We start from the raw sequence: 21,552 nt of genomic DNA, 5'->3' as shown, positions 1-21,552 counted from the left end.
GAGATGGTTTTGGACAGAGAAAGGAGGAACAGCAATCATGTTGGTAAGGTTGAAAAGAGCCTAGAGGAAGACCAAAGAGGAGGTCCACGGATGCCATCGAGGAGAACATGAGAGTGGATAGGATAGGATTATGGAGGCGAATGATTCGCTGTGGTGATGTCTAAAGGAAGCAGCTGAAAGGCAAAGAAGATTGCCAATGGACAGTTTCCGATGGTTCAGTCATTATCATGTAATATTCTAGATGTAACTTATGAAAACTATTTCACATTGTTCTCTGCAAACGTATTTCTATGTATCAAGCAACCTTTAAAAAACACAGACAGTTTACACATGAGCAAGTGTTACAATTGTGGCATAATCTGAGTAATATTAAGCTAATGTGCAGTGAATTGCAACAGAAATGCAAATTCATCCTTGTCTTTTTTCACACAGAGTAATGAAATCCAATCTTTTGTGGCCACTGGGCATCGAGGGTGGGAAATCCAGCGAGGCGCAAGGCTTTCTTTGGTCACTCGACTGGACTGTGAATGAGCCAGTCACCAAGCAGGAAAGATGGTGTGCCAGCGGCGTGCTCTCTGCTAATTGATTGCTTCTACTAACAAGAGCATAATGTATTCTATTGTGATCATCCGTTGCCCATGTTCATTAAGCCAGGAAGCAGCGTGATCTTTCCTTTTTGTCTTGCCCTTTTTCTCCCCCATGCTTTTCTTATCCCCCTCTCACAATCCTCTTTTACTTGCTCCCTCCTCTCCTCTACCCCCGCCTCTCTCTGGCGCTGGATGGGAACGGCGATACAAAGGTGCCATGACACGCAAAACATCCCTCACCATTAACAATGTAAAAAAGAAGTGGAACAAAGAGCAGTAGGGAAAAATAGAGTATGGCTGGCAGGATTGCTGATGAAGGAAAGAAAAAACACATACAGAGCAGAAATGCTGAAAAAAGAAAGGAAAAGGGAAGAATGCATCACAATTTAAAAGTCCAAAAGATCAGTATCAGGGATATACCTCTTTCTCTTAACTCTCCCAGACTTTTCATTGTGCCAGGTTCCAGACTTCTCCCCAAAACCAACTATTTTGTGTTGTACTCTCATTTTCTGGCTGCTTTCCTTCTCTTGCCCCCTTCTCACCCACCTCCCATCCCCATTTTACTTCTGATTGTATCTCTGCTTTGCCTCTTAATGAGAGCTTGAGGACAATAGTGCCATTGTTGAACATGTTTGGAACTCTGAGCTTAAACAATTGCTGTTTACCCAAGCAGTGGCACAGCTTGGATCCTCTTCTCTTTGGCACAGCTGGGCCAAGTTTGATTAAGTCTGTTCTGCAAGTTCTGAAATAAAGAAGTATTTCAACCAATAGCCCCCAGTATGTGAGAACGCTCTAGGCTTATTTCAAAAAGTTAAATGATTTATCTTTTCTGTGTTTCTGCAGCATTTTTGCAGCAATGGAGCAATCATTGCTCCTACTCTACCAGTCACACAGTGGTCATGACTGCAAATACATTATAATACCACGCATTATTATAGCTTTTTGGTCGTTTTTTTATTAGTCTAAGACTAATGTCTGGTGAATGTCTGTTTTGTTTTTATAATACTTTGCTTATTTTACTGTAATGCTCTCTTAGTTGGAGCAGCTTTTGGTTGGTGCAGGCTTATGTAACAGTCTGAATTTCAAAACCCAATCCAAAGAAAATCACGATTTTAGTGGTCTTACCATGTTGTTGTGGAATTTTTCCCATGATGGAGGACATCTAATAAGAAAACAAGGTTTAAAATTGTATTTCTGGGTATTTCTTTATTCACATCATTGTGAATCAGGAGCAAACGAAAAAAAAGGCCATTTAGGTGTGACATAGAAACTACTACTGCAAGCCGCAAACTCCCTGCTCCGCTCCATTCTGATGCATCCACTTGCAGACAAAGAGATGCATGTCTTTGTTTTCCACGCCTGAGCTGGCATCTGGCTCAAAACTGGATAGCTCCAATATCGCTTGCCATTTTTGCTGCACTAGTAATGTTAAGGCCCGTACACACCGGGACGAATTTCACCGACGTTTAACGCCTCGTGACTAAACGAAGGGGCACCAATGTGAGTGTGCACACCGACGCGAAAAAACGCCACATGTCAAAGCGTCACTTTTTAAAAAACGCCTCGGGTTCGTTTTTTTGGTTTGACGCGCCGCGTCGAAAACTATACGACCAATGAGAATGGTGCTTTTGCACACGTGTCTGGAGCTTCTGAAGTTACAGTAAAACACAACTTGGGGACACTCAAACACAAAACTGCCTTGCTGAGCACACATACCAGCGAAGAAGATAGACGCCAAGTAGCGTCTACACTGCAGCGAAGAAATGATGACGGACATTCTAAAATATCCCCGAACCAAGCAAATATTCATGTTTTCTTTGTCTGATTCCGACAAGCGTGTAAATACTTGCTCTCTTCTTCTGAGTGAAAAGCGACTTTAAGAAGCGTGAAGTTGCGCAGCACCACCTTGTGTACAGGAGAATTTCTGTTATACATTAAGCGCCATCTAATGTCAGGGAATGAAATTGCATGTTCGCTCGGCTCATCGTCAGCGAAAATCGCCTGGGTGGAAACACAAAAAACGTGGCGAAAAACGCTGGCGAATAACGCCTGGCGAATAACGCCTGGCGAATAACGCCTGGCGAATATTCATCCCGGTGTGTACGGGCCTTTAGGCTGGGATTGTGAGAGGCTGTAAAGTAGCAAGAGAGCACATTAATAGATGGATGATGGGACCCGAGGACTGGATAACTCTGAATTGACGGTCCCACCCATAATTCAGAGGCAAACTTCTATTGAACTCCTGCCGCTCTGCAGAAACTATGTCCCAGGAAACAACACAGGTTTTTGATTTAGACTAAAACAGCATAATCATAATTAATAGACCACTGGGAGCACTTTTTAAATAAATCAAAAGATGATTGGAATCTGACTTTAAATGCATTTACAGTTTTTTCTGTCTTTTTTAAATAAAATAGGTAGATCTTCTGAGTTGTGAGACTAAAATTGGCATGATTGATAGAAGGTTGTACGTCATATAGATGTGCCTAGCTCATTAATAAGCATTCCTTTTTTAAGAAACTGCAGAAGTTCCAGGTAGTCTTATTACGTGCCAGGGATATTTTTAAGAGGGTCTTTGTCTGCAGAGAAGAGCGTTAAGGAGGACACCCTCAGTGACCTTTTGGAGCCTAATATATTTGCAACAGCTCATTAGTCTGTCTAACTCTTCTGTCATGACCTAAAATATTTCTGGTACCAAACTCCCTCTGAAGGTATATACACAACAATATTATAGCACTCCTTCTAAGAGAGGAAAGAAGCAAAAAGGAGTAAAGACAGAGGAGAAAGTGTCGAAACATTAAAGAAAATGGTGAAAGTGATCTGGTTTCAAAATGACCTTCATAATGTAGGACAAAGCTAATTTCTTGATTAAAAAAGTCCCACTTGGGCAAAAGATGCTGCAGGCAGTGGATCTATGATTGACTGCAAGGAAAAACAGGGAGCCCTCTCTCCATAAAGGCCTCAGATAATATACCAAATGGGCATGGAGGTATCAAGCTGATGCTTGTGGCAGAGGCGTGCTGAATCAGTGGATTGAAAGTCTTTTCACTCAGCCACATCATTCTGCTCTGTGGGCTGTAACCTGCGTGTGCTAGCAGCACTATGCAAAGCAGCATCATGAATATGCGTAATTAGGTGGGACTGGTGTAATTTTTCTGTGTTATGGGATGTGACATTTGTGGAGCAGGAACATACATCAGTGTCAGAACAACTGACAAATGCAAATCCCCCCTTCTCTGTGGTGAGACCTTCGACACTTTGTGACACAAACTCCACAAACTGTGCGGTTTGCCTTCACGCATTTCATTCATGCAGCTGCAAGCAAGATGCAGAAAACTGCTCATTCACAATCAAGCAAAGGCATCCAGCAGACAGAAAAATACTTATCCAAACAAACATGCACAACAAAGGCAGGAAATAAACAGTGAGACTTTTGAACACATTCAAAGATACACTGTGAAACAACATATACTGTAAAATAAAGGTATTTGTGTTAGAAAATATGCACCTTTTTGCTCTCTAAGGGTAGGACACAAGGACAAAAGAGAAGGACAGACATTTAAAGGTGGAAATATAAAATGAAAACCTAAATATGCTCATGTTAGAACTAAAGATAAAGGACTGGACAATGCCTCTTACCGTTTTTCAACGGTAAAAGCCATTGTAATTTTAATAATAGACTTCAAATATCTCTATCAGCTAGCACAAAGTGCTGAACTCATCTCACCTCCTATTTCTTTTCCTTGATTTTGTTTAAAAACATTCCAGGGAAAAAGCTGTACTTCTGTTCTTCTGAGACTGAATCATAAATCATCCACTTCACTTTTTTTTTCTCTTTTATCCTATTCAGTTCAGAAAAATCTTCAAAAAAGCTAAAAATATTAAATCACAAATAATATCATATCCTCTTTCTACACTGCCCAAGCAGCTATTTATAAGTGGAACTTTTTTGTCTTTTTTTTTTTACCCGAAAAAAACACATAATGTCCACAACAGACCTCTATTCCACTTTGTTGAGAGAGAACCAATTTAAGCAGACTGTTCTGAATCCCAGAGCCACCTCTGGTCTTTCTTTTTGCTTTGCCCCATCCGTATCCCTTTCTTCATTCCCGTTGATGCACACATGTACAAATACACATATATATAAACACACTAACACTCAAAGCATACTGCCTCCATCAACCACCCTGCCACACATGCAGAAGGGGAGGACACATCCCTCATAGCACCCAGGAAATTAACTTGACATTTGATGCAGACGGAAAAATATATTTTGGTGGGGGGAGGAGGAGGTAGAAAAAAAAAAGTGTACCAAAGCCGAGATAGCATAAACTCATCCCTTGTTCACCCTTCCCCATTGCAGTCCCCTTAAGCCCAGGGACGTATTTGAGGGGGATTTCAATAATCTGCAATGCAGAGGCTACTGGATGTCCACGAAAAAAAAAAAAAAAAAAAAAAAAAGCCTTCATCTCTTTGTCAGCATGTATGTTCTCTGTACACATAAAAATATTCGTGTGAATTTCCATGTTGTCTATATGTGTGGGTGTCTGCCTGTGTGTGAGTGTGTGTGTGTATACGTCTGAGTTTGTCTGTGTGTGTCATATGCGTCTATGCAAAAATTGTATTTTTGCCTGTGTGTCTGTGTGCGTGCAGTGCGAGCATTTGAAGTGCTATAAGCTATAATGCCTACATAAAATCGCAACAGTTTGTTATTTCCTGATCTGTGTCTTTCAGTTCTACATCCATAACCCACTGCTGCTGCTGTACTCGTATATTTGTGGAATCCAAGAAATCTTTAAAAAACAAGAGCAAAAAAAAGCACCAGTGGTGTTAAACGGCTTCAGTCATCATGCGATGCAGAAACTTTGTCTTGCACTAATTTAACAATTGGATTAAATGCTTAATTTTTATCTCAGCAAGGAGCCCAAACCACAGGCCAAAATGAACATACACAAGCACAGCAGCAGCACTGCAGACTGTCTCAATGTCCCCTGCATTAGACATGCAGGAATGTTAACATTATTATGCACAATTGTGAATGTCTGTCTGTGAGTGCCCTCCCCCTTCTCTGCTCTGCCATATTGTGTCTGTGTGTTAAGTCAGTGAGTGTGTGTGAATGCTATCTGGAGGAAGATGGAGGGTGGTCTTATGCAAATGTTTCCTTTTTTTCTTTTTAGATGTGAGTTTAAATAAATTAAAGGCTGTAGTCTGACTATTAGATTCTCAACATGTTATATTGATAATCCGTGTTTCATCTTTTTGTAAAGGAGCGATGCCAAGGTTGAATGAATTGCATAAAAAGTGAAATTACGTTTAAAGAAATTAATTAATTGCGATTATTTGGGATTTTAAAGCAAAATTGTGTTCGGAGATGTGTCTGCAAATAATTTAAAACAAGGTTTGAGATTTCTGGAGAACAGGCAGACACACTGAGGAAAACACACACTAAAAGGAAATACAACTGTATTTATTGTGTAAGAAACAAATTTTAGTTTATGGTTCTATGAATTTTTTTATTTCTTTACTTTGTTTTAATATATTTGTGTTTGTGTGTGTGTATGTACTGTATTTTCAAGGTATACATTATTTATTTTGTCATAAATGTTGGACAAAATGTGTCCTTTCTATGTTTTTGATTCGATTTCTTTCTTTAAAAAAAGAAGCAAACACATTTTTTCCTGTTCTCTTTACTTATCAACTTAAATCAATTTTGCATGTAATTTTCTATACACATTAATGCAAAGGGGGAACAATAAATAAGACCACAACAGTCAACGTAGACCTGCCAGTCACTGAATATGTCTTTATAAAATTTCTGTGCATAGCAAATGCATATTTTTCCCTGTTGGAGCAGAAAAGAGAGGTGAGTCTTTCATTAGCTCCTTTGTTACAAATATCTGCTGCTCTGCATGTCATTAAGGCGGAGCCACAATATTGCATCATCCCAGCACTTCATACACATGAAACATGAAAATATGGTCCGCATGCTTTACATCCCATTTATGCTAGTTGCATCTTTAGGTAGTCAGCGATTGCTACTGTGTTTTGGTTGATTCAAATTGCCATGACAATTTAAAAAAATCCTTTCTACCTCTTAGAAGAAGAGAGTATTTTTATCCTATATTTGTAAAATTAGGTTTTAAAACCAATTTAAAATTTGTTTTTTATTTGTTTTTCTTTTATTTTAATGAATGTTGTTAAGCTTGTGTTGCACACAAAGTCTTCGGCATCTTTTTGTGCCTATATATAATCTCCTCCTGCCACACAGCTATTACTTGCCAGCAATTTGCATTTATTTGCATGATTTTCACAATGTGAATTTTCCTTTGTTCTACAGTATGATGATGTGAGAGAAGTCCCTTCTGTCCTGCACTGTTACACACTCTAATGGAAGAGACTTGATTTCAAAAAACAAAATGTATATATATTTTTCATTAGAAAATAATTCAGTGACATCTGTGCATTATCATCAAAACATTTGGTATAGTAAAAAAAAAATAGGAACTACTGTGAGTACTTTTACTTGTATATTTGTGAGAGTTGTGTGGGTGCAACAAAAGAAAACTGTTGTACTGCTATAAGGGGAATGAACATCTACAATAAATGGCAGGAACAAAGAAACATAAAACATGACAAATGGGACACAGGGAAACAATTTGAAATCCTTAATTTGAAATCTTCAAAATGACTTGTAGTTATATTTGTCTTAATAATTTACCTGATATCCCCCCTGTAGCCCTGTTGGGGTCACCAAATGGCTTGCCTTTGATTAACCAGATTTTGTCAAAACTAAACTTTGCAAAATCTTCACTGTGAAAAAATACTATTTCGTTTATTAGTGTAAGTATCTGCCGCATGTCCTTTCTGCATGCATACACCTTTTTTTCTGTCTTTTTTTTGCTGAAGATTCACAAATTCACACTATCTGACTCTCTAACTCTCGTTAATCATGAGGAAACGTGCGAATGAGATCATTGATTGCTGGACTGGCACATGGCAAAGAACCTGAACCAGTATGGAGATTTATATTACCAGACTCAAAATGCTGCACAATTAGAACTTCATCTAATTGAGCAACTAAATGTTTTTGTATCAATGAAGTGTCTATTTCATCAAAATGTCACAATGGAATTTATTTTTTTAAATTGCAATAAAATAATGTCAGTCAGGTAAGCTGAAGAACAAACCTGTTTTTTATTTTGGATTTTAAACCTCTGACTCTTTGGTACTCTCCATGCGGAAACAGCTGACGGGCAGATAGATGTTGTTGTTGTTGTTTTTCTTTTTTAAATAAGACTTTGTAACTAAATAATGCAGAAACATATAGTTTTTCTAACACACTCTGAGCAGTGCTAGCTTGCAAGGAGGTAAAGCTATCAGGAGTGCTGCTCTGCAGTTGTTGCATTACCAAAGAAGAAGAATTATTATTTCAATACTTAAAATCTTTTAAGTATAATATTGTTTAACCATAGAGACATTTTTAGTTATTCATGACATTCTTGTTTGTGCTTAATGTGAACTATCATAAAAATGGTTAAGTTTTGATGAATATGAAATCAGTTCAAAACACAAATGTTTAACCTTAACCTTAACCATTACAGCAGAAGAACAGCAGGAAAGATCAGACATATGATTAAAGTTCATAGGTTTTAGGTTATAAGGTCATTGATACATAACATATCTATATATTTGTAGGGGTCATTTTTGCACTGAGACTAAATGTTTTCCCCATTTCAATGGCATGAAATGTCATTGGCAAAGCATCTAATTGGTCGAACAAGACGCCTACCACGTATAGTCAGCACTGCCAGAGCGGAGAGCAATTAGTGCTTCTGTTCCAACAGGAGATTACTAAAATCACTTCCTAGTTATAACTATAGTGTGTGTGTTTGTTTTGTGTGATAATGAAATGTGCGCTGTAAGCTTTGTTTCCCCCCTGCGCTCGTTGTTTTTGGATTGAACCACAAGGTTAAAATGGGTCATGGGATTTCATATTACCCACAATCATATCGCCTCAGTTCCATTTTAAAGCACTGTTGTTCTGTTTCCTCTGGACCACTACTAACATCCGTGCCTTTATCCAGCACACATGGACTAGCTTTGCTGCAGGCAAACAGACACACATGCACACTGACTAACACATTAGCAGACACAGGCACAGGGAAGAAGAGCAGTTAAAGCATCTGCTAACAAAGAAGCTATTTTCAGCACTGTCTCTTGAAGCCATGAAAGGATTGGTTATCAAACGTTGATTAAAACTACTGTTTGTTTTTTTGTTGCTTTCTGCACACAGAGTTGTTACACTTTTAGTTTGGAATCAAATCTCACCTCATTTTTTTCCATTGGAGGGCTACATTCCAGCAATCTTTTGATGACCTGTAGTTCCTGCTGGTCTTTGCTGCTCTCCTCCTCCATTCCTGAAGGAACAAAACAAACAAAGCAAAAAAAAAAAAAAAAAACATGCAAAGAATGAATGGGTTTTCTGAAACCAAATTCTTTAACTGACATGTTTGCTGAAAACAACAAAAAGGAAAATAGCACTTCAAAGTCAATTTTATCAGAAGTCAAGCTTGGAGGAATCCAGAGTTGCTTAACTTATGTTCTCTGCCACAGAAACAATGCCTAGCCCACCACACAAAAATCTTTATAGCAGTCCACAATCACAAACATCTGCACTTAAAAAAAGACAATTATTGCATATCTTAATAAATCATAATCAAGTTGTTTTCAAATTTGAAATCTAATCGTTTTAGATGATTCATTTTAATGAATCGCTCTTTCACATTGCAAATAAATGTGGTAAATAACACCCTTTCCATGTAAAGACAAGTAGAGTAAAAAATAAAATTGGTAACATTAAAACTAAGGTATCCGGTTTTCTTCTTTTACTTAAAGGCAACACATGACCCATCGGAAAATATTGTAACATCTATATACAGCAGTGTTTGTTTTTGGTTCCTATGCTTAACTGTTAACTGTCCTCCCCTGTGATCTTGGTGATTTTGGTTTGTCGGCATCAAACTGACAGATGCCACCTTCTATTAGAGTTTCAAATCAAAGCTCCCACACACCTAGAAAACATGAAACTTACATGACTAGCACTGACAGGAGGTAATAATAAAAAACAATTAATATCTTTTAATTCTGTTTTAATCTTTATCAAATACACACAGTACAAAATGCACACACGATGAATCTTATAGAGATAAGTGAAACATACACATCTACATTTAAATAACACCTAACAACAAGGTGATATTAATGCTCTGTCAAACTACCCACTGCAATGTTTAACACTTCTGGGAGTACCTTGTGGTTATGTGGCAAACCAGGGTGCGTGTTTATGTGTGTGTGTGTGTGTGGGTGTGTGTGTGTGTGTGTGTGTGTGTGTTTTGAACCCTACGGCAGAGTTTAGGGTAACTATGCAACACCCCCTACACACACTTGCACTTGCTTCTCCCTCTGCGGCTTGTGTGGCTTGTCTCATCCCATCTCCCTCCTGCTCCTCTATCTTCCTTCTCTGCTGCATTCCACTCCCACGTCTCCACCACCACCCCGCTTTTAGCCTCCACGTGTGTAAGGTAGGGGAGTTAGGAGGAGTGAGAGGGCACCACACCGTCACTAACGGGTGCCAGTAATCAAGCCTCCTTTTTTTTTTAAATGGTGCTGAGGTGATGCTAAATGCGAGGAGAATTGCATGTTAGAAGATGAAATACTAAGAAAAAAAATCTAATCTTTGAGCTGCACTGATATGAAACAAAGTGTAGTTTGGAATTGGATCATCACACATATATCTGGCGAAATGATGCCGTTGTAATTATGCCTTTCTCACAATGTGCCACTCCTCACCCATTTCACCTGCGCATGACATAAGAAAAGGCAAGGAACAAAAGCATTTCCTTCATGAGAGGTGTGTCTTTTCTCCATCACAGCAGCTAACAGTGTTTCATTATCCAAAGTTGAGGTCTGTATTGCCACCCAGCTCCCCCATGCTGCCTGTCTCATTTCCTCTCAGTAACAATCCATTAGCCAACGCCAGGCTCAAACTCACAGCCATTTAATTATTCTCACTTTTCTGGCAGCAAGCCAGGGTGTACCACTCATCAGAGGAAACAGGGAAGCAGGGATGGGACACAGCTGATTTTGTGTGTAAACTACACAAAAAAAAAAGAAAAAGAACAACCAGCAGGCGGTACAAGGACACACAGTTCCTATAATTCCGATTATTCATTCACACTTGAGAACGCCCAGAAACACACGTGAATCCTCAAAAATTTATACATCAACAACAAATTTAATGGGACCTGTAAAGTGTAACAAGAAACGGATACGTTGAATAAAATACTTTCCTAAACGGGTGAGGTACATATGTGTGTGAGGTGTGTATGTGTGTGTTGATGCCAGAAAACTGGTTAAGATGTGCGGCATAAATCATTTTGAATAATATTCCACACGTTCTTCATGCTCAGGAGCACTTGAAGATGAAAGGGAATCCTAACACTGTGTCTGTATCTCCCTGTACAATGTGTGTGTGTGCTGAGTGTGTGTGCACATATTTATGCCACCTCACTGGGCACATTTATGTTAATTAACAGATTGGAGAGATCAACGGTGGTATGTGCGTAATGGCAGAAATGAATTAGAGACAAGAAGACAGAAAATGATGAGGTGAGCACGATGGATTTGCAATTAAATGGCATTATTGTCATTGACGTCCTTTATCTGCCCCCTGTTGTCATCATTGGTATAGGAACTTGTGCATATATATATTTTTTTAAATATAAATACTATTGTTGACTAAAATGTAAATCTCCCCATAAAAGCTCTTGGATTAAAAAAAAAAAACATCTGCAAAATAAAAGTTGCAAAACTTTGTTGTGAGCAAAATGACCAAATTCCCATGATGCTTTAAAAATGGATATCATAAGTTGTAGTTCTTGGTTTTTGCTTAACAAGAACTACTAATTGTTTCACATGATGAAAAAATCAATAAAATATAAGTAAATGTTGAGCTCAAAATCCTGGCTCACACCAGTTTGCCTTTAATTAACATTTCAGTCTTGGTGTCCCATTAGCCGCGTGCATTAGCCTGTTTCGCTAATGCACAACAGTAATCAAAGGAATTAACGCATGCGAATGATGTTGTTAGCATGCAAAGCTGTCGCTGACGCAGTGACAGAAATTCTTATCTACCTCGGGTACTGATGCCGCACGAAATTTGTGCGAGTTACTGTGCATGCATAAACGTGTCTATGCCAGCGGACATTTTAGGTCTACCCTCCCCACTCTCACTACTGCCAAACGCCTTAAGATGGTGGCACCTTGAGGCAGAGAGAGACACTTGTGCAGAAAGCCAACCTCCTCCTCTTTTTCTCCCTTCTTCTACCTCAGGTCCTCATGACAACGCAGGACAGACCCCCCCCCATCCCATCCCTGCTTCCTAACCCCTAGTCTCCCTAATAAATATTTAACTCACCCCTCTCTAATAAGGATATTAGGCGAGAACACCCCAGCCCTAGCGTATATGCATGAGTCCTTTCTCATCAAATTTACATAAAAGGACCAGATGCTAATACGGGCATAGCATCTAGCCCTCACTAGCCTATATGTGCTGGCACTGACTCCCTGGTCTGAGGGCCCATATAATTTAATTGCCGTACTGCATATATTTTCCAAAGGATTCGTCGTATTCAAATTCCGAGCCGGCTTCGATGCCAAATGCTTTACAAAAAGCAGAAAGGCGGCTATATTCGAATTGTGGTGGGGGGCTAGTCAACAGTAATTTTACATTTTTTATGTTTCTGAAGCTCCGCCTCTCATGCATAATTGAAGAGATTATGTAGAATATGAAAATGAAGAAGAAAAAAACACCTCCAGAGCAAACGCAGAAGGCTTGCGTTTTACAGAATCAGAGCTTGCTGACAAATTACCCGTTTTCTAAAAAAGACAAATAACATTTTTTTAATGTTATTTGTCAGCATTAAAAAGCATTCAGCATTGTCAGCATTGTCAGCATTCTTTGCTTTAACAAAGAGAAATTAAGGAGAATCCTTGTAAAAAATATATATATTACGTTTATCTTAATTGATCTAGATTTTGAAAAGAACAGTAGATTGCAACGTTGATATTATGGAACATGGTGACTAGTCTCTCTAATTAATAGGCAATGAATAATGTAATGGTACAAAATACATTATTTACACCCTTTCATCTTGAAGGAGGTAGCTCTCAGATGCAAGCTGGCATAATCAAAAGCCGACAAAGCACACATATCCAAGAAAACTCAAAGGTATTTTTAGAGATTTTAAGCAATAATTGCAATCATGTTCTTTTTTGTCAAACACTCATGGACAACCAGGAAGCTGAGACCAGTTATAGCTCTTTTATTTTGTACCAATTTGTCAAATACACATTTTTCAAAAATGCTTTGAAAGAAAAAGTGTTGATTTGACAAAACACACAAATACATAACAATAATTTCAGATATTTGTTAGGAAGCTCTTAAATGACGCAAGTGCATCACGAAGATACTGAACACTCCATAATGACTGGTTTACATTCAACAATGTCGAATACAATACTCATAAAACTGGCAATGTACTTATTTGAATAAAATTCAAGTTATTTAAATACAAAACAATCAAAATGATCTTCTCATGTTTGAACTGAACAAATCTGTAATGTGTTGATAACACATATCTTAGTATTACAAACCACTGACGCAAGTATACAAACCCAACGGATAGCTTAAAATAACGTTTAAAGAAAAACCCCAAGACAAATGTGTCGGCTTTGCATTTCGACACAGTAAGAGAAAGAGGAGGGCGATACAGTGTGGTAGAGCACAGCATGCCCGCTGCTCTGCAAAAGGAGCTCAAGTGGCCATGCATGATGTCATTAAAAAGGGCCAAGCCATGGCATTCCTTAGTGGATTATTGGCAAGTTATGGCTGGCTGGTTTGCTATGGAGGGAGGTCGATCAGATCCTAACTAATGGGTAATGACACAATTACTAACAGCAGTTACATCTTCTAGGCCTGTGTGAGTCTGCATGTGTGTATCTGCAAACCATTAGGATAAACCATACAAAATGGCTTTTATGTATGTTTATATATTCTGTACTAAATTGTCGGCACAGGGTGGGTGACATTCAGGTTTCTTCAAAAACGCGCAACCAAACACAAAAACACTAGCCCTAACGGAAGCCAGGAACCTGTCCTGCATTGGTGGGGACTGATGCTGCCATGCGCAAGGTGATCTCACCTACCGTTGCCGTGGCGACACCAACCAGAGGGAGCTGTGTGTGTATGTGTGTAATCACGACTGTGACAGACGCTTGCACTGAAACAAGAGAGGGAGAAATAGGAGGCGGGCCTGCAGGAATTCACATTGTGCCTGCCTTGTTTAATGTTGGCCTCATTCATTTATTACCCTTTACCGAGGGAAATACTGAAGTGGCCCATTCAGTTATCAAGGCAATAAACTTAGCATTGGCCACATTGGTGGAATAACAGGTTGCCGTATTATTGGACAAAAATAAAAAAAAGAAGGAGTGCATGTCACGCCACATGCATCGGAAATGACTGGACTAAGATAAGCAAGAGACCATGGAGGGTTGCGTGCATGCAGGCCGATGCTTTGACAAGTACACAGCATACGGCACACATGCAGACACAAAGAACATCTAAGCTCCAACAACACTTGCAGACCAGTCCTCACATTTGTCTCTGTGGAAACAGACAAAATAAACTCCCCTTCCACCAGCTGGTATTGTTGAATTCTATTAGTGATGAAAAGCTAACTCAGACCATAGGGGTCATCTGCTCATCAGTGGGTGATGGTGGCCTAGGTTTGCACCACAGCCATGAATGCAGTGAATTCATTAGCCCTGGTTCACAGATGGTGTCTGGCTGCCTGTCTCAAGTTCAAGTTCATGTCCAGGAGATGCACATACAAAGAGTAAGGCATAGACCCGCCAAGACAGACAGTCTCTGTTGACTGGGAAGCAGCCATTGTTTCCCGTCAGCATGATGGTGGTACTATCTAGTTATACAATTTCCCAGAACTTTTCAACTATTAAAAAAGGCATACACAAGTCTGTGCACATGCAGAGACAAAAAATACATAAAGGAAATCTCTGTTTAAACGATTTACAAAAGCTAACACCACAAACATATAATGAGTGTTTATATCAACACAGCAGCAGTCTATGGCATTATAGTACCACGGTCATGCTACACCAGAACTAAGAACAAACTTGACAACAATGCTCAGTCTTTAGCATGGAAAGAAAGGCTTAATGGGTATAAAAGACAACACTATTTATGTGTGCACATGCAGTCACAAAGGACAGATGTGAAAATGCCAGACACAGTCACATAAAATATGCTGATAGCCCAGCTGATGACCAGGAAAACACCATCTACGGTTGCCCTTGCTTGCTAACAATATATCATGTGACAACAATGGCTGCAGTCCAGTATATGTGTGTGAGGGATGAAAGAGAAGTGCAGATTCTGGTTGAAACATCACTATCTTTGCGCAAATTTGAATCTCAGAGATGTAAAAGAACAGGGATGTCTCAACTTTCATCACCCCATCAAGCATATTATTTCCCACAGAAGTCTATGTTCAGACACATTTCTGCACTACCAGTTACAAATAATACAACATTTTCTTCAAAACTTACTGGACTCTTAAATTGAAAGATTTTTTTCCTGTTACATATCCATAGAAATTGCTGTTGTTTAATAAAAAACATCGAATTATAAAAAAAATATATGCATGTCATAAACACCCTGACAGTCACTGCCATTCAAACTACAGTTCAGAATGCCTGAAAGAAGACAGATCTAAGCAAGTATTATCATGTCTGTCTACACATGTGATGCTGCTGTCTCCTATTAACCCAACTCAGCATTGCAAATCCCACATAAGGGCCACAAGCCATGCTCCTCTTCTAATGTATGCTTTAATACTTCTAAAGTAAAAAAAAGTCTGATTTTTTTAAACACTTATTTGTGGAACTTTCTGAAATTATTGAACCTTAGACATGGCAGAATATTAGTGTAAGCATTACATGGTCCAATCGTTTTTTTTTTTTTAAATGATGAAAAAGAAGACTTACAAGTATTACAATAAGCATTTAGATTAGTAGTAAGATGAGGTCATCCTTACAACATTACAAAAAGACTTTAGAATACTTTTAGGAGTGCCCATGTGGTTTTGTTAAGAAAATGATCATTTTTTGCTGAATTAACCAAATGTTTAAAAAAAATAACAAATGAATAAATGTTTGATTCTTTGCTGCTCAGCCTAAAAACACTTCTCTGTTCTCAGATTTCTCTTTGGCCATGGCCCGGGCTCATATTTGATCCTTAACAGAGGCCAGAAACAAGAGTAACCAGCTTTGTCTTGGTTGTATGAAAAAGTGTCTGACAAATCTTTTCAACGTGATAGTGCTGAATACAGGCACTGTGCTTGTGCTTAAGACAGCATGTTAATATAACTTTGCTGGAAAAAGAATAAAAATGCACCGAAGGTGTATTTTAAAGCACAACAAGCAAAAGAAGAGACTCAATTCGCCCAAAAAAGCTAATCACTCAGACCAGGGGGAACTATAAATGCAATAAAGTGTATTCTTGGAAAAAAATATGAAAAAGGAGCAATAGCTTTTTAATACATACATGGGATGGTTTCCAAGCAATACTTTTAGGAAAACTATATATATTTTTAATACTTAAATTGTTAGATGGTTGTGTCTAAATGTATACAACTCTGCCTGCGTCATCTGATGTTTTCTGTTCATAAAGCCTTTTTTTATTTCACTAAATGGAATTTTTTATGGTCAAGTTCAAACACAAACAGAATAGGAGGTGTCATTCAAATGCTCTTTGGTACAACGTCTGCTGCTAATAATTTACACAAGTGACGCTTGCGCGCTTCGTTGGGGCTGTGCTGGATTACAGGGCTGCACCACATCCCTTTCATATTCTTAAAGCCCTCATAGTTTTAAGATAATGACCCCGGGTCCTCATTATCAGCACAATCGGCCAGACATGAACGCATGCAGGACCGTTACGAGCCCAAGTTTGGGGAGCGACGCGTCGGCAGGGGCTGGGAAACGTCGCCTCTTTCTTTGGGGATGCAGATGAGTCTGGTGCACTTGACGTCTTTTCATGACCCCTGTCGGCCCCACCATCCCCCCACCCGGCCTCTCCAGGCCCTCACGGCGCTGTCTGTCACATTAGGCCTGGGCACGGCATTGCCACTTGCCCCACCGAGCGTGGGAATGGGATCGTCCAGTCGTTCACATCTCCTGCACTGCGGTTAACGGAATCAATTAAGCAGGTCCGACACCCCCCCCCCCCCCCCAACTCATACGCACACACACCCGACCTCCTTACGCACACACGCATCTCCCCATTCCCCTCTGCCACCTCCCTCCTTCTCTCAACCCTGTCCCCACCTCTCCTTCTCCTTCTCTCCATTTTTTGTCAGTTCAGTATGCGTCCTAACTATTGCTGCTTGGAAAGCCAGCGTCGCTTCCTGACCGGAGAAGCAGGGAGGTGCGCACGTGGGTTTTACACAGAAGACCCGGCATGTCAGCGTTTTACGCTCTAAGTGGGCCTATAAGTCCAATTAAGAACAAATACACCTTCAAATAAGATGCTATTGAAACAGGAGCATGCAGACAAGTTCAGTGCAATGTGTGCCAAGTAAAAATAAATACAGAAAGGATCCATTGAAAATATGACAAGCGCAAAACAGATCATATTTACAAAAATACATTTAATCAATCAACATTAGGAGCAAATCTTGAATCTTGGGTCCAGAAAATCTTCTATGAAGAGTCTGGAAGTAGTTTTTACTTTCGGTTATCTAGCTTTATGACGAGCAGAACACTCATACAGCTAGATAACCAAAGATAACAACCCACTTCCCAAATTTCTCCGTAATCCACATCCACGCCTCCTGGTCTTCAGGTTTACAGCTCAAGTTATAAAAAAAAAAAAAAAACACTTGCTAAAAAGTCATCAGTGTCTTCCTTCAGATGTGCGTCATATCCATCACTCCTTTCTGCTTCTGCAGGGCCACTGTGGCACCAACTGTTTAACACTCTTTTGGTGGAAAAATTGGTTATATATTCCCGATGGTTAATGTCATATTCACTTGACATTAACCAGTATAACAGACTTGAAGAAAGTCGCGGTAAGGTGCAGTCATCCTTGCAGAGGGGCCTTCATTTGCAATGCAAATCACCTCAATCCCACAAAAGGCTCTTTCGCTTCTATTAAGTCGTCGTGGCAGCAGCAATAGATATCCTCTGAGGCCGGCGGAGAAAAACACTAAAGAAGAGGGAAAATCCGTTTTCCTGAGGAAATTGCACATAAACGGGACAGGGAATTACGATGCAAAAGCTTCGGATTATAGAAAGATTTGGTTTGCTTTGGTCACAGAGTGTCAAGTTGTCCCTTTGCATCCACCACACGGGGCTAGGTCGCGACGAGATGAGTCCGAGGAGCCGAAGCGCGGCGTGTTGCACGCACCCTCTCCCTGAAAGGAGAACACAGGCCATCGCCGAAGGACAGAGGGCTGGGGGTGGTCAAAATATCAACCAACCCCGGTGAGGTCAAAGGCCTCGGACCCAGTCTGTATACGGTGATGTAATAATGAAGAAGGGGAGGAAACGCTCCATCCTAATGCGCGGTCTCCATCCACGGATTGCGTTGGAATAAGTCCGCCTTGCAGCGAGCAGCGCCTTCTCACGCGCGGGGATGGAGATGGGAAAGCATGTGTTTGCTTTTTTTTTTTTGGAGACTGGGAGCGATTCAGATGCATTTTCTTGGTAGATGCGACATGAAACTGCCCCACGTTCAACCACACAAAAAACAAAATCAAAGCAGAGAGAGCATCCCGGAGCTGCCGGAGCGCCAGCCAGCCTCCGCTGCCTCCAGACTCTCTTCTCAGATTGCCAATTGCGTGATTCCCGTTTGCTTATTGCTTTTGCTCGCACAAAAACGACGCGTCGGGGTGAAAAAAAAAAGCCCGCGTGTGCTCATATCTGCGTGGAAAATTCCTCAAAAAGCCTCTAGTGTGTTTTCCCCCTTTTTTGTAACCTTCGTTGCATCCGATGAGTAACAATGGTTCTCAGGTAGGCTGACGATGTCGCTTTGCGCGGAAGAAAAAAACCCCAGAAAGCGCTCCTCTGCGCGGATTTGAATCTCCTCACCTCTTTTACAGGGATGCAAGGAGTTGGTGGAAAGCTCAACTCAAACGGGCCAGAGAGAATGGAAAAAACACACAGGATCTTTGTAAGTGAGTCAACAATAACAAGCAGGGGGACATGTGATGGATCATGCGCAGGAGCATGCAAGCTGCAGGTCATGGAGCGCCTTTAAAGTGCCTTGTGCACAATTTTGATTGTGTTCTGATTATAAAAGAATAAAAAACATCGGGGTTCATCTGATAGTGTGTTTATGTGAGGGATATATTCAATACCGAGGGGTGGGGGTGGGGGGTTACAGATAAAACCACATGCGGGTCTCCATCACCTGCTTTCTAAGGTGATGAGGTTTTCTGTGCAGATCGACTCCGGAGTTTATTCTCTGTGGTAGGAGGGGCAAGGCGGGACTATTTTAATGAGCAAACTCACTTTCAGGCCCTGCGCGTTTCTAGAAAGCCTGTCTTCTTATACGGCAACAATTTGCCATAAGGAGATGACATATTCCTGCACCTTCTTAAGCAAACACATTTAAATTCAGTTACCATGAAGCATTTATAGAAATATAAACTCACACACAGAGTGATCACCTTTTTGTCAGAAATCATGCCTAAGCCCCCCCTCGTTCAGTTGATGGATGATGATTGACAAGGCCCACCTTTGAGATCTGCATTACAATGCTCACCTTATTAGGATGAAAGAGGCTTCATCGTGGGCCTCCCACATACAGGCCACACTTAAAACACACGTCATTTTTTTAAAGCAACACACACACACACCTTGAAAATCCTTCATTTTACAGATGCTTCAATCTAAAAGACAGTTTGTCGTCTGTTAAAACACTTTCGGCGGTTTTTATATCAGTGACCTTATCTAATTGATATTGATTCTGCACAATGACGGTTTGGTTTTTGGATGATTCTAGAAACTTTCATCTTTTTACGTAACGCACTTTAAAGGAGAAAACTAAACTATAAATGACTCACTTCTGCTTTGTGCGTCCAAGGCAAGTTTCAATCGTCTGAATCATGTTTCTCAGACTTTGTGCAAAGTTCAAGTCTGTCTTCTTAAATTTTTTTATAAGCTAAAAAAACAATAAAAAAAAACTCGTCTTTGAAATACGTTCATATCTGAAAGAGGGTTTTTAAGTGATATCACGCCTTATGAACACATGAAATAAGTAAAAATAAAAGCGTGAATATAATTATTTAAAAGTTGACTATGATGTTTAAATCTAAAAATAAAGAAATTTAAAAGACCTGATTAGCCACAAATCTTCCACAGTCATCATGTCAAACCTTAAAAGACCTTTCATCCACGTTTCTCATTTGACTTTTACGCACAAGCACGGCTTCAGATCGTTACCAAAAAAAGTTGCACTTACATTCAAAGGGCGAGTCAAACACCACTAGGAGTCTGCAGAAAGCGTCCCAATCAGCGGGGAAAAAGAAAAGTTTGAGGTCCATGGACATGGTGATGCGGTGAGTATAAGTTCCCCTTAAAAAAATGTCCCAACCGGGTTCGGTGCAGGGGGGGCTTTAAAATTGCCGCTGCCAACGTGCAAGCCTGCATTAGGCGTGCTACAGCTGCTCTGTGCAGAGCACCAGCATGTTCCACGCACATGACAGACAAGAGGGAGGGATGGGGGAGAGGGAGAGAGCCAACTTTCCCATGTCGTCTGCAAGCAGCAAATAGAAAAGTGCGCGCACAGTTGCGCTCAGAATATGCAAGTTTTTTTCCTCTTCTTTTTCTGTTAATCGTGGGGTCGGACGAGCAAGGTGGGGGGTGGTGATGATGAAGGGTGGGAGGAGGGGTGGTGGTGGTGGTGGTGGGGGGGGGTGTATAAAGTCCAACCTTCTATGTGACGAGTAGACCGACGTGCTCTGAAATTCAAACAAGTTCCCTCGATTCTTTTGTTGCGCGCACAAACTGAGGCAGCATTGTTCGCGGTCTGGCGCGGACCTCTCTCTCCGTCTCTTCGACCAGCTTGCGATGTGAGCCGCGCAGTTGGGTGGTAATGAATTTGCTGCAGGCGCTTCGCTAACACGCTTTGACAAACGGAACGCATTTACTGCTTTCCAGACAGAAGGGAAATAATTTCCCGCATGCGATTCCCATAAAAGTTAAGTGCGGAATGAGGTCAACGGAGAAAAAAAAACACAACAAAAGGAAATGTATAAATACTTCAAAAAACTTTACTTCATACATAACCTTGTGCAACGTGTCCCATCTCAACCAGTTTTCAAATTGCACAGAGAAAAAGAAGGTGTGAGCACGCGCGTGTCTTTTTACGTGCTCGCGCAAAAAGTTTAAATGAGGTGACCTACTTGTCAGTAGGCCGTGTTTTCAGACAAATTCCTCTGGTGATAACATACTTTTCGTTTTTCTCACTTTTTCTTTATCATTATTCGTATCCTTGTATCGATGAAACATACTATTTTTATATTTACAAAGTATTATGACGTTTAGAACACAAGCTTCAGGGTAACTACTATTGCGTTTACAATTGTATTTTTTTAAACATTTTTAATTGTATAAAAATCCTCACGTGCCTTAAAACGCTGCAAGCGCAAAGGGAGCGCCAAGAAGCCTCTCATTTACCTCTCTACCCCCCTCCCTAACCTGCCCTTGTCTAATTGCTGGCGTATCCATTAGCATCTTCTGGATTCACGTTTTAGTTTAACAGCGAGGGCACGTTCAGTGACGTAGCCAAGAACATCAGCTACGTGCAGCCATATTTAAA

The 21,552-nt window shown here is 40.3% G+C and overlaps 1 long non-coding RNA gene and 1 other non-coding gene across 2 annotated transcripts in view; both read right to left on the bottom strand.

Annotated features, from left to right (window-relative positions):
• The window catches only part of LOC105354749 (uncharacterized), a 34,194-nt gene extending 12,674 nt beyond the window's left edge, over positions 1-21,520 (bottom strand). Inside the window, exons 1-2 of the long non-coding RNA XR_909304.4 lie at positions 20,194-21,520; positions 8,916-9,004 (exon numbers count right to left, since the gene is read on the bottom strand). This is a non-coding gene — a long non-coding RNA (uncharacterized LOC105354749). The remainder of the gene's footprint in view (positions 1-8,915; positions 9,005-20,193) is intronic.
• Positions 17,434-17,537, bottom strand: mir9a-4 (microRNA mir-9a-4). The gene has a single exon (NR_107133.1). It is a non-coding gene; the product is annotated as a microRNA mir-9a-4 (primary transcript).
• Positions 21,521-21,552: the final 32 nt, after the last annotated feature.

Source organism: Oryzias latipes, chromosome 9, assembly GCF_053564925.1.
Source record: "Oryzias latipes strain Hd-rR chromosome 9, Olatipes_Hd-rR_3.1".
In the NCBI taxonomy this organism is placed as follows: Eukaryota; Metazoa; Chordata; class Actinopteri; order Beloniformes; family Adrianichthyidae; genus Oryzias; species Oryzias latipes.
Note: the sequence above shows the minus strand (reverse complement) of the source record. Positions and strands in the feature narration are given on the sequence as shown.